A 12,650-nucleotide genomic window follows, 5' to 3' on the forward strand; every position below is an offset into this window, starting at 1 on the left:
CACACACACACACACACACACACACACACACACACACACACACACACACACACACACACACCCTATAACACCAGTACTATACAAAGCATAACACACCTCTACTCACAGTCTGTCAGTAGTTCCTGATCCTCCTACAAATATGTGGCTGCCCTGAGTTTTCAGGTTCTCCTGTAAGAGGTGTTGCTACCTGCTGTCTATAACACTGATGCCCACACACAGGAAGGATGTCCATCACATAGGAAATGTAAAGTTACCATGCCCACATGCTGTAGGGATTTATAGTGGGTGGTTGCCATGACAGTGGTAACTGGAAGTAGTACACATGTGTAATCATATATATATGGCTATCTGGATAAGTATATGTACATGTATTTCCACCATATATCCTGGACATGGAGTGTAGCCCTACCCCAGCTCCTATAGTCCCAAAGTCATAGTGCAAGAGGATGTCAGGTATGTATAGCAGGTATATTAGTAGACTATTGCTACTGTCATAGGGATTTTCTTCACAGACATGGTGTGTGTGGAAGGTCACATCTGCTTATAACATGTGTGCCATTGGCTACTGACAGACATCTTAAGGAAATCATTTTAAAGTACTGCTGCTAGCATGTAATGCCCATGTGGAGTGCAGCAGAGATATTTGCCAATATATGTGGAATGTCTGACACACCCTGTAGACTCCACAGGTATACACCTAAGCCCTTGGTGTACAATATGTGTACCATGCCTGACAATATGAATGAAGACAGCCATGTAGACGGGTATAACACATAACGACTGGTATACATTTGGCACCATAGGTTATGCATTCACACACTCCTTTCTGTCCTGACACATAATGACTGCTGGTACGGGGTGCCATGGCCACATACTACCCACTAGATATTAACATACATCTGTACAGGATCCCACTGTTCAGTCTGACATACATGACTTGTAAGGAAGGCCTGGCAGCAGTACATCTGGCAAGTATCTGCACATGACATCTCACTGGGTAAGCTCCTATGCATGTAACAATGCACTGTGCAGGCTACAGGCAGACTGGCTCAAGACTGGTCTACATCTCCTATGGGGGAATGACATGTACCTGCATATATAGCAGGCTCAACAGTCATGTCACAGCACAGGGTAAGATACACATCTGTGAAAGTGCATAACTACAACCAATGTGAAAACAGCCACAGCCCCATATGGTAACCTAGCATACATTGCAGTATATGGACTATCTGTTCTACACCATCCTCATATGTGCCACTCACAGAATGACCCTACAAATACTGGGCTGCTACACAGTTTGGTCTGATGGCTGTCTGTGGCATGGGACATGTGTGTCTATGGCCCTACAAACATGTATGCCAATATGGTACCATACAGTGGGGCAGCATGTAGCATCATATAGGAGGGTAACTAGAACAATAACATCTACTACAGTCTGTACACAGGCTAAAGTGCATATTAACAATACACACACTGCTGACATTCACCATAAGTACACAGGCCTTGGTACTGTACAAAAATCCACAGAATGTCCAGGTTATGCCATGAAATATAACCCCTACTGTACATAACATGTGTAGCAGTCTGATATATCACTGTCTTGTTATCAGATATGATGACACTAATTATGGTGTACAGTACATATGCACCACTTCATGCATGACATATGTACAATGGTTGACAGAGGTGTGGCTGACAGCACATACACAGGGCTAATATTGACATGTTGCTGTGATAACCTTATACATTTACTGTTGTAACGGGGTTTGTTGCAACATAGGTCCTAAGAGGGATATGAAGTCAGTAAATGTCACGTCCTTCACCATCTACAGACTACAATCCTCACACTACCTTATGCAGTCTACAGCTAGATACTCCGTGGCTAACACATGAAACCAAAGGCAAAATACTGCCCAGTCTGCAGATGACCCTGCAGATGGGGATTCCTCATAAACATGGAACTGACATGGCAGGTATTGCCACATGCACGACAGTCATATCCAGACACACACTGTTAAACCAACATTACTCCAAATGCAATATAGCAGCACTTACAGTCTGTAGTCAGGTCAAGCACATCCCCCTCCTTTTTGTTGCCCTCTTTCCATGGTGTATGCTGTTAGAGGTAAACCCCCAATCCATCTAAGATGCTGTTTTCCAAACAACAGATCTAGTTCCTGCTCACAGTGAATGAAAAGGGCCAACACCACTATGATGCTCCTAGATATTGGAGTGTGTTTTCATGCAACTGGCTATGGGAATGTTACCACAGCTGTTCCACATGCAATCAGCAAGGGGAGGGCTGAAATTCATGCAGAGGCCATCAGCTGATCATGAGCATTACTCAAAATACACATGCTGCTGCCTAAGCAAAGCAGGTGTGGGTCTCCATGTCCACCAGAGAGGGAGTGGGAGAGGCAGACAGAGGCAAATACTTGTCAGGGAGGGGTGGGAGAGTAAAACTGAAGCATGTTTGTGACACACCTACAACACAGGGTATCAAACCCCCGACAACTATGTAGTGCTATCACAGTTCAATGCAGTTATTGGATGCGCTACATGGGTTACCTGTTCGGGAGCACTCAGAACATATATGTGATGGTGAGTGACATCTGCAACAGGGATATGGTAGATATATGGTAGGTGACGTACACGTGCCTGTCCGCATGAACAGGTGCCAGTGTCAACACAGCCACACTCTCACAGGGACACAAACACACATTAACACACTTGGCAGGGCCAGGAGTACTACTCATCACTAGTGGGATTGCCACAACACATCAATGTGCAGGTATCACATACACCACACAGGTCATACGGAGGCCGTATGGGCAAAGATTATGAGGAGGTGTCAGACATCAGACAGCATGCTTCAGTATGCCCAGGGGAGTTGTCACGAGTGTGAATGTGGACATACACACCATACAACACACACACAAACACACTGGGTGCCAGTACTGACATGTATGGGTGCATGTCTGCATGGGTGTGTGGTGGTCAACTGTGCCAGCAGGCTATACGAGGGTAGGTGATGGGTATACCTTGGCATCAGTCCACATGACAATGGTCTGCATTGTGGCTCAGGGCTGTCGTTTCCACATTTGCCAACACAGGTGGGTATTGTATCCCCCATCCAGTCACCTGGGTGACTATTGTGTGTGGCCAATGCTGTGCATCCCCTGCCATGTATGTGTTACATAGTCCATGACATGGATGGTGTCTAGGATGTGCACACCTCCCACATGCATGTGGAACTGTACCTGGGGTGTCTGGCCCATGTTGTGAACACAGATTATCATCAGATGTGCCAGTCTTGACCACTTGTGGCAGGTACTGGTAATAGGCAGCAGGTTTACCCTGTACCTACATTGATAGCATGCTAACAGCATTCCCTGGTGTCAGTGGCATATGTCCATACAGGGCATGTTGTCAGTCATGGTATGTCTTTTGTTGGTCACATGTGAGGGCACCACAGGTGCATTGGGGAACATGGGGGAGGTGCACTGTTTGCATGTACGTGCATATTGGACAGATGAGCAGGGTGACATGCCCTCTGCAGCCCATTGCTATCACTCCATAGTTACTATCAGTGGCCAATATGCAGTGTACTACCCACATATTGGCTGTTGCCTAGGCATGTGTGTGTATATGCAACATGGGTTGAGAGTGTACTCTGGATAATACTGGGATTGCTAACTGTGATTGTCTGGCCTTGTATGTCACATATATGAGTATTGCTTTGCACCCCAGCCTCTCAGATATTTTACATCTTTTATCCAGTACAGTTGACATTGTGATATATCATAGGGCCACCATATAAGAAATATGCAAAACCCACTCCACATTGGCCACAGGTGTCACACACTCACAACCACCTCTACACAGGATACAAGTTACAAACATCTGACTGTTATTACATTACTATGTAGGATGGGGAGGCACACCTGCATATTTCTACATTTCTACACAGGAGTGGCGGGTACACCTGACTGTTATTACATTACTATGTAGGATGGGGGGCACACCTGACTATTTCTACATTTCTACACAGGGTTGGGGGGGCACACCTGCCTATTTTTACATTACTATGTTGGATGTGGGGGCCATATGTGAAACATGCACACATTGGCTATGACCGTACTGGTATGTCAGGTACTCCATTTCATTCTGTATTGCTAACTATCATGCTGACTAGAGGCATACCAGTGTATTACAGATCATGGCTTTGGATGCCCTACATATTATTGTCTGACTACTTCCTACCCTTCAGAACTAACATCCCACTGCCTGCTTTGCTGTGGTCAGTCTGTGTAGGCCTGGGGGGGGGGGTTAACCATAGTCATCATTCTGGGGCCATGGCACAGGCTCTGTTTGGGTTTGTCTACACCTGTCCTGCTGGCTGAGACTGTTGTTGGGTATGTGAAACTCCCTGACTGGCATGTGTGGGTCATATGGACACACATGTCACACGGCACATTTCCTGCAGTGGATTTTGTCACCCTATGTAGTACTGGCTACTATGGTGACTCCAGTATGGTTACAGATGTCATGATGCCACTATGGGTGTCTACTGTCTGCTGCCATAACATTCAGCCACCAAATTCCCATGCATGCTCACATCCATGCCATAGCTACAGGTAACAACACATTCTACTCCATTTGGCAATTGATAGGTTGATTGGCTTACCTTGCAGGTGTGCCAGACTTGTGCATGGTGCTGGAGGCCTGCCTATGTTGGATGCACATATTACACTCCCTATACATGGTTGAGCACAGGTAGTGTCATATTTGGCATCCCTTTTACTGTGTGTTCAAGTCAGAGAGAGGTGTCATTCCCTGGGCGCCTACTGTGTCAGTGCATGTGCTATGAGTTGTCTCTTTGCCAAGGCCAGGGCATACTGGGCACACCTCCTCTTGCCTACTGGGGCAGGATCAGGTTGTTCCTCCTCTGGGTCACTCTGTGCCTGTGCAGGCCTTGGCATTGGTGGGGGGCTGTGTGGCCCTGCCCCATGCTATTCCTGCTGCAGCTGTTTCCGCAGGATCATAATATTTGTACCATAGCACATACCATAACAATTTGGGTACATGTAGCTGGTAAATACTGCAAGGCTCTACTGGATGTGTCCAGACACTGGAACTGTGACCTGAGCATCCCAAACACATGCTCTATTATATGTCTGGCCTGTGTGTGTGCCTCATTATGGCGTTGCTGTTCAGGTGTGTGTGTGCATTTCTGATGGGTGTCATCAGCCACGGCTCCAGTGTGTACCCAGCATCCCCCATTAGGTGACCATAGGGGATGTCCCCATTGGCAAATCTCTGGTACAGCTGTGTCAGATGCCATATGTGGGAATCGTCATAGCTTCCAGGGCAGCCAGCACAGACATTCATTATAATGCCCTGGGCATCATAAATGACGTGGCAGTTGATGGAGGGGATGCCCCTACAGTCGATGTAGGCCCTACCCTGCTCACCAGGTGATGCTTTGATATGTATATGTGTGCAGTCTATAGCACCCATTACTCCAGGGTATTCTGCTATTTGGTGGAAGAGATGCATATTACTGGTCAACACCTCATGGGTGTTGAGAAAATATACGTGCTCACTGGCGTGTGCTGACATAGCATCCAGGAACTGGTGGAATACCCTAGATGCTGATGCCTCTGAGATCCCCATGAGATCCTCAGTTGTGCTTTGAGAGGTACCTGTGGCTAGTATACCTAGGCCTACACATACCTTGGTATCCACTGGGATGGGTTCCCCTCGGTCAGTTTGGTGTGTCAGGTGTGGCCGGCACAGCTCAACAATTTGCTGTAGGAGGTTTCTGTCCACCCTATAACACTCCACTATCTCTAGCTCATGTAGCCCCTGGTTAGTTACCCTGGGTCTGTACACTCTTCTCTGTCTCCTCATTGTGGGTTGTTCGGCAGCATTCACATCTTCACCACCCTCAGCCTCTTGCACATGTTGTTCTATGTTGCCTGCTGCAGCCCTTCTCATTTTGTAGGTTTGTTTGTTAAAATTTCCCCACTTGTATACACCGGTGGTATAGAGTGTGAGAAAAAACAGAAGGGAAGGTGTTTGCTTAGTTTATAGTATTGTTTTGGGCTGGGCTGGTCTGCTGCCTGTGTAATTGGCTGATTCTGATACATTTCACCTGCCAGCTATGCTAGTTCTCCTTGATTACCTTTCTACTGCTGTTTTCCCTTCCCATTGCCTTCCTGTTTAAGCCTGGGACACGCCGTGCAAACAGAATGCTCAAATGTGCACACTGCTGCTATTTCCTGGTTTAACTTTTTTTTTCTTCCTATAAAACCCAGTGCACACCCGCTTAGGCTTTGTAAACAGTACTAGGCAGGTTTAGACACACCCCCTAGCTTAACTGTGCTAAGCTAGGAGCAATCCCAAACTACAGGGCTCCAATCTGCTTACAGTATGCCTGACACCCCCCATGATGTCACCTATATCCTAGTCTTGCACACAGCTATTCATTCTCTTACACTGTTGGGACCTGCCTCACATGCTGGGGAAAACTGGGATTCACTGTCCTTCCACTCATTTGCATAGGATTGCCTGCTAATGCATAGTTACATGTCCCACACTGAGCCTTCCCTCTTAGCAACCATTACTCACTGGTCAGATTCTCTTCTGCCTGCCACTGACTTGCATGGCAGAATACTGATTTTAGTTTGAATGCTTATTTTAGGTTTATTTTCTTATCCCCCCCCCCCCGATCCTGTTTGCAAGCCGCTGACCTATGCTTCCAGCCGAGATCGGCAAAAAAAAAAAAAATTGTTTTTTTTATTAATTTTTTTATTGTTTGCAATGCCAATGGCCTTATACTTGGCCACTGGCATGCTTCCTCAATGATATGCAGCCTTTATTTGGAGCTGTCATAGCTCCGTTTCGGATTTTGTAGAAATGTACTCGGTTACTAACTGAGTACATTTCTTCAGATAGCACTAGTCTTGCACGGACTATTGCAAGCTTCCTGGATTGCAAAATCACCTCATTTGCATGAATTCTTCCAGCAAATGAGGTTATTTGCATACCAGGGCTTAGTCTGTGCATGATTAGTGCAGGAGCTCTCGCGCATGCCCCTGCAGGCTGTTCCTGGATCGCACGGCAGACATATTGCCTGGGTGAGCTCCTGCACTAATCATGCACGCCGTGCAGGGTATAGACAATCTGGGGGTAAGTCTTTACTCTCCCACTCAATTAAATTACCACTGCCATCCTAAATATTTAGATACTATGTAACCAAAGAATTTATTCCTATCCTCTAGCATGAAATGAAATTGTAATTCTGTCTTCTTTATTATGATTGTATCTGTAACTAAACTATGTAATGCGGAGCTTTTCTTCCCGAGCCTCCACTGAGAATGGCCTCCCCTGAGCCTAGTGGACCTCCCCAATCATCAAACTGGAAATAAATAAATAAAAATAAATAAATAAATAAATATGCAACTGAATGTAAATTTAATATTTTAGATTTACCCTTATAAGGCAAATAATGAACACCAGTAACCTGCCTTATAAATGTTTTGTGGATTATTCAGTGCCTACAAGCACAGGATTTGGTATAAACACATGCCACCCTACTATAGTTTATATGTGACTTAATAAGAGTAATGTATAATGGTAACATCTCCTTGTTATGCCTACTAATAGTTTTTAGAAAGTCCTGCATTATCCTATAACTTTTCTGCAAGATAACAGACACAGGGGTGTTGAATTTAAATTGCTTATCTGCAGTTACCCCTAGATCCTTAACAGTGGAAGCTGCTAGAATACATTTGTGGTCTACAGCATAAGGATACCCACAGTTTAATGTCCCAGAATGAATAATGACACATTTCTCAGGATTATACGCTGTTAACCATTGTCCAGCAATATAAATCATGATTATACGCTGTTAACCATTGTCCAGCAATATAAATCATACACATCCCTATGTAGGATACTGCAATCAGCGTGTTTCTCACTACCATCCCAATCTGTGTGTTACCAATACAAATCATATACATCCCTGTGAAGGATACTGCAATCAGTATATTTCTCACTGCCATCCCAACCTGTGTGTTATCAATATATTTGCTGATCCACACATTGCTGAATGAAGGGATGATGGACATACACAGACTAAACAGAAAAAACCCCAGCACAGGTCCCTGCATAACACCACTGTTTGCATTAATATTATCTGAGTAGTTATCCTTCACCCTGACTTTGTAATTTATATCATGCAGCCAGTTTGTAACCCACACTACAATGGAGTTATTTTAAGTCTATCATGTGACATAATTAAATGCCTTTTTTAAATCTAAGTCAGTAATATTTACAGGAAGATCATATTTTAAAGTATCCACCATGTTGGTGTAAAATTCAATAAGATTACTTAATAAGTCCATGCTGGACAATATCATATAATGCAGTGGTAACAGATACTACAGGTAGTAGTTTTCTGCCAAATACCTTTGCAGATAAGCTTGTCATACTTACTGAATGATAATTAGAAGCAGTATTGTAACTGTTACTGTTTGGAATGGAATCACAGTATTTTTTTTTTCAAATTTAGGAAATACATCAAAGGTACAGGGCATTCTAAAAAGACATGCAAAGCAGTTCACCATTTTTGGAAGAATCTTAGATAAAATACCCATTATATTTGTTGAGCTAACTGCAACAGTACATCTAATTACCTTAATGGTTGCTTCAACTGTCTCTAATGAAACATCAAGGCAGGCTTTAACATTACTGACACTGTTCATTGCTGTTGTGGTGATTTTGGGATTAGACATAGTTAAAAAATATACAGAGCATTTGCAGCACTGGTTTGATCAACAACCATTGAATTAACCACCAATAACTGACTTTTGCCAGAACAACCCTCTAAAATAGTGAACATGTTTAAAGAAGGCACTGTAGTTGTCCTTAATGTGAGCAGTTTATTTCCATAAACAGTCCAAGATACCCAAAGAAGGGAAATCCAGCCACAAAAAGAATAAAATACAGCTTAATTCCAACGAACTAAACCACATTAATGTTTCTTAACAAACACCACAAATATGTTTTCATTTAAAGTACTTCATCAGATGCAGACTGAAAAAAAATACACAGTTTTTTATATTCTCAACAGTTAAAACAATTAATCAACTATCCAATGACTTTTAAGGAAACTTTAACCCTTTGACAATAAACATATAATAAGCATGTGCACTCAATAATTCAAATATCAATAAGACTTAAAAAGATCAAAAAACAGGAACTTAGGTATATCAGCAGGAAAAATGGACTTTCCCAGCACCAATGATGACAAAAAAAAGGACTTTAAGGACTGGCTTCAGGTTAGTTTCTCTATTGACTTTAGAGATAAAGTTTTTAAACCTGAGCTTGTCTCGGATTCTTATAAGAAATTATTGGATAAATTGTATAAAATGTTAACTAAATTTAAAAGTTTAGATATTGAAAATGCCTATCTTAAAGAATGTATATCTGAAGGTATAGTCCCAAAAGGACTCAGGATATGTAAGTATCCTAATAATGTTGTACCTTTATTTATTTTTATTTTACATTTGTTGACCGGGCTAGTCTAGCTGGAAGAATTTCCATTTTTTTAGAGGCCCGGGAGAAAAAGCTCCACAAAGTGAGATATTCTCTAAGAAGAAGTAAAGTAAAAACACACACACATATATTTATATAATAAAATGTTAAGTAAAACATATAAAAATAAAAAAAAAAATAACACTCTTCTTATGTAAAATACTAGTACAGGAGTTAGTTACACTGACTACTCCCTACATCTCAATTAACAATAAATTAACAAAAAAATTGATTGGAATTATGGATATTTATGAAAAGAAATAATGAGGAGGGGAAATAATGGAATTGTTGGGTAGTAATAGAGGGTAGTAATAGAGACAGAGATACAGACACAAAAGCCAGTGATTTGCCAAACCGAAGCTTTTAGTTATCTTTGTTAAGCTAGTGGGTAACAAATTCCATTTTGACCCAATAGCATTGGTAAATAGAGTGGAATACCTGGAAGCTTTTTTCATAAAGAACTAATTGAGATATTTAACAGGTGTGGACTGGATGTATTAAAATGTATAGTTAACAAAAACAATAGAATTAAAGTGGAATTACAGAAAGAGATTGAAATTTTAAATGAAAATATTAAAAGTGACCTTATATATACCATTCCATCTGAAAAAGAAAATACGATAATATTAAGAATGACATAGATGTTCAATGTAATGATTTGGTGAAAAGGAAAATTAAGAAGTTAGAGAGGGATATGTATGACTACAAAAACAATACTAGTTACCCTAAACCAAAATCTAGTGGTAGGTTTTGAGAGAGGGATGACAATGGTGAGAGAATGGTTATGAATTTTGAAGAACGACCTAGGGTAGGTGAGCAGGTGAGTGACCTAGATGATTTCACAGAACATCCCCCTCTACGTAGATCTGAAAGACTTAAAAATAGGGGTGATAAACAATACCAGCAGTATTCAATTTTTTGGAGGGGGGAGAAGGGGGAGGGCGCGATACTAATTAGATGGTATCACCCACCACAACTTGGAGAAAGAATTGATTAAGCAGGATGAAAACAACCCTTATAGGTTCATAAAGGATGATTTTAGTATTTTTAATTTTAGTGATGTACAACTCAAAAATGAATATTTTAGTCTTTTATCTCTGGGGCTTAAATTTATTCCTTTAAAGAAAGGTGATCTGACAAAAACCTTACTGGATATGAAAATGTTCACAAGGAAAATTAATTTTGAAATATTCTTTGCACAAGACAGTGTTCGTGACTGAGGAGAGCTTAGGAAAAAAAGTGTTTTTAATCCCCCCTTGCACCCACAAATTAAAAATTTTGAACATGTTGAGAGTGAAATCAGAAAAAATTATTATAGGGTAAAATGCAAGACAAATTTAAACCCAGTGGAGACTAGTATTCTGATTGAACTCAGGAATGATAGTAATTTAAGAGTAATAAAGCCAGACAAGGGCGGGGGGATTGTGCTGATGGACTGTTTCATGTATGAAGGGAAAATGAATGATATTTTAAGGGATTCGAGTAGGTACTCTAGTGCATCGAAGAATGAAATCAATATAGCTTATAGATGGATCGATATGGCTTGGCAGGATTTATTTTAGGAAGGATTGATCAGAAAACCTTGAACTATTTAAAGGTAGATAACTGAGGATTCCAACATTATTTGGAATCTCCAAAATTCAAAAAATGGGACTGATCCACCATTAAGACCCAAAGTTTCAGCAGATGGGTCAAAAACCGTCCCATTGCCCAAATATGTAGACACAAAATTGACACGTCTATTGTTAAAAAGAAAAATATCTTATAGGACTCATGGGACTTCTTAAGATGTTTAAAGCATGACCTGTTTAGAGAGAATGTGTTCTTTCTAACCATTGACATGATTGATTTATTTTCTAGTATACCTCACTCAGAAGGTTTAAGTCTATTAGAAGAAATTATTTTTGAAGACAATACCTTAACACACAATGAATGTGTAGTGATGCAGCTAACAGACTTAAAATTGAGATGCAATTTTATTTATTTTAAGGGTGAATTTTTTCACCAGATAAAAGGGGAGGCAATGGGCGCAGCCTGTGCACCCAGTTATGTGAAACAAGTCTTGGCAAGATGGGAGGAAAAGAACGTTTTAAATTCTATATATAGTCAAAGCTGGACAATGTATAAAATGTTTCTGGATGATATCTGTATCTTGTGGATAGCCACAAAAGAAGAGATACTTCATTTTATAGCTTTTTAATGTTTTGGGTTTTAAATACAAAGTCAGTCAAGACAAATTATAATATTTAGACGTGGAAATCTACAAAGAAAATAAATTCAATTCAAAGGTTTATAGAAATAATACATACTCCAATTAATATTTACACTTTGGTAGTGCAGATCCCATGCACTATAAGAAAAATATAGTTATGGGGCAATACATTAGGTCATGTAGAATGACATCTAACAATGATGACTTTTTGAAGGAAATGGACTTTTTGAAAAAAAATGTTTAAGGCTAGAAATTACCCTCACTGGCTGATTGATCAAGTGGAAAATGAAGTCCATGGAGGGAGAATGGACAGGTTTAAACCTATATTAAAAGTAAACATTCAGGAGGGTGACAATCCTTCAAAGGAAAATGTAGAAAATTTTGGTAGGGTGCTGGCCTTGGAATTCAATGCCAGTGCCAGTATGACCAGAAAGATATTTGACAAGGAATGGAATAAGTCTGCTGCCTTCACAGACCTAGATAAAATATCTAAGGATAAAGTGAAGGTTGTATACAAAAATTCCTTTAGTTTGAAAAATTTGATGGAACATGACCTCGGACAGAAAAAAAACAATAAGTAAGAGGAATGGTACATACAAGTGCAGGCACTGCACCCAGTGTGGATATATAATGAATAAGGAAAGTGTACACTTGGAAAGTAGGAATATATTTTTAGTAGGAAAAGAGTTTAGTAATTGTGAATCCAGTAGTCTAGTATATTTGGCAGAGTGTCAGGGATGTAAAGCTTTTTATGTTGGAAAGACTGAGCATAAGCTCAAGAAAAGAATATATGAACACTGTTATGATTTACAGACCAAAAGAGAGGCTAATGCTT

Source organism: Protopterus annectens, chromosome 1.part0 (genome assembly GCF_019279795.1).
Source record: "Protopterus annectens isolate FY-2018-M chromosome 1.part0, PAN1.0, whole genome shotgun sequence".
Classification (NCBI taxonomy): Eukaryota; Metazoa; Chordata; order Ceratodontiformes; family Protopteridae; genus Protopterus; species Protopterus annectens.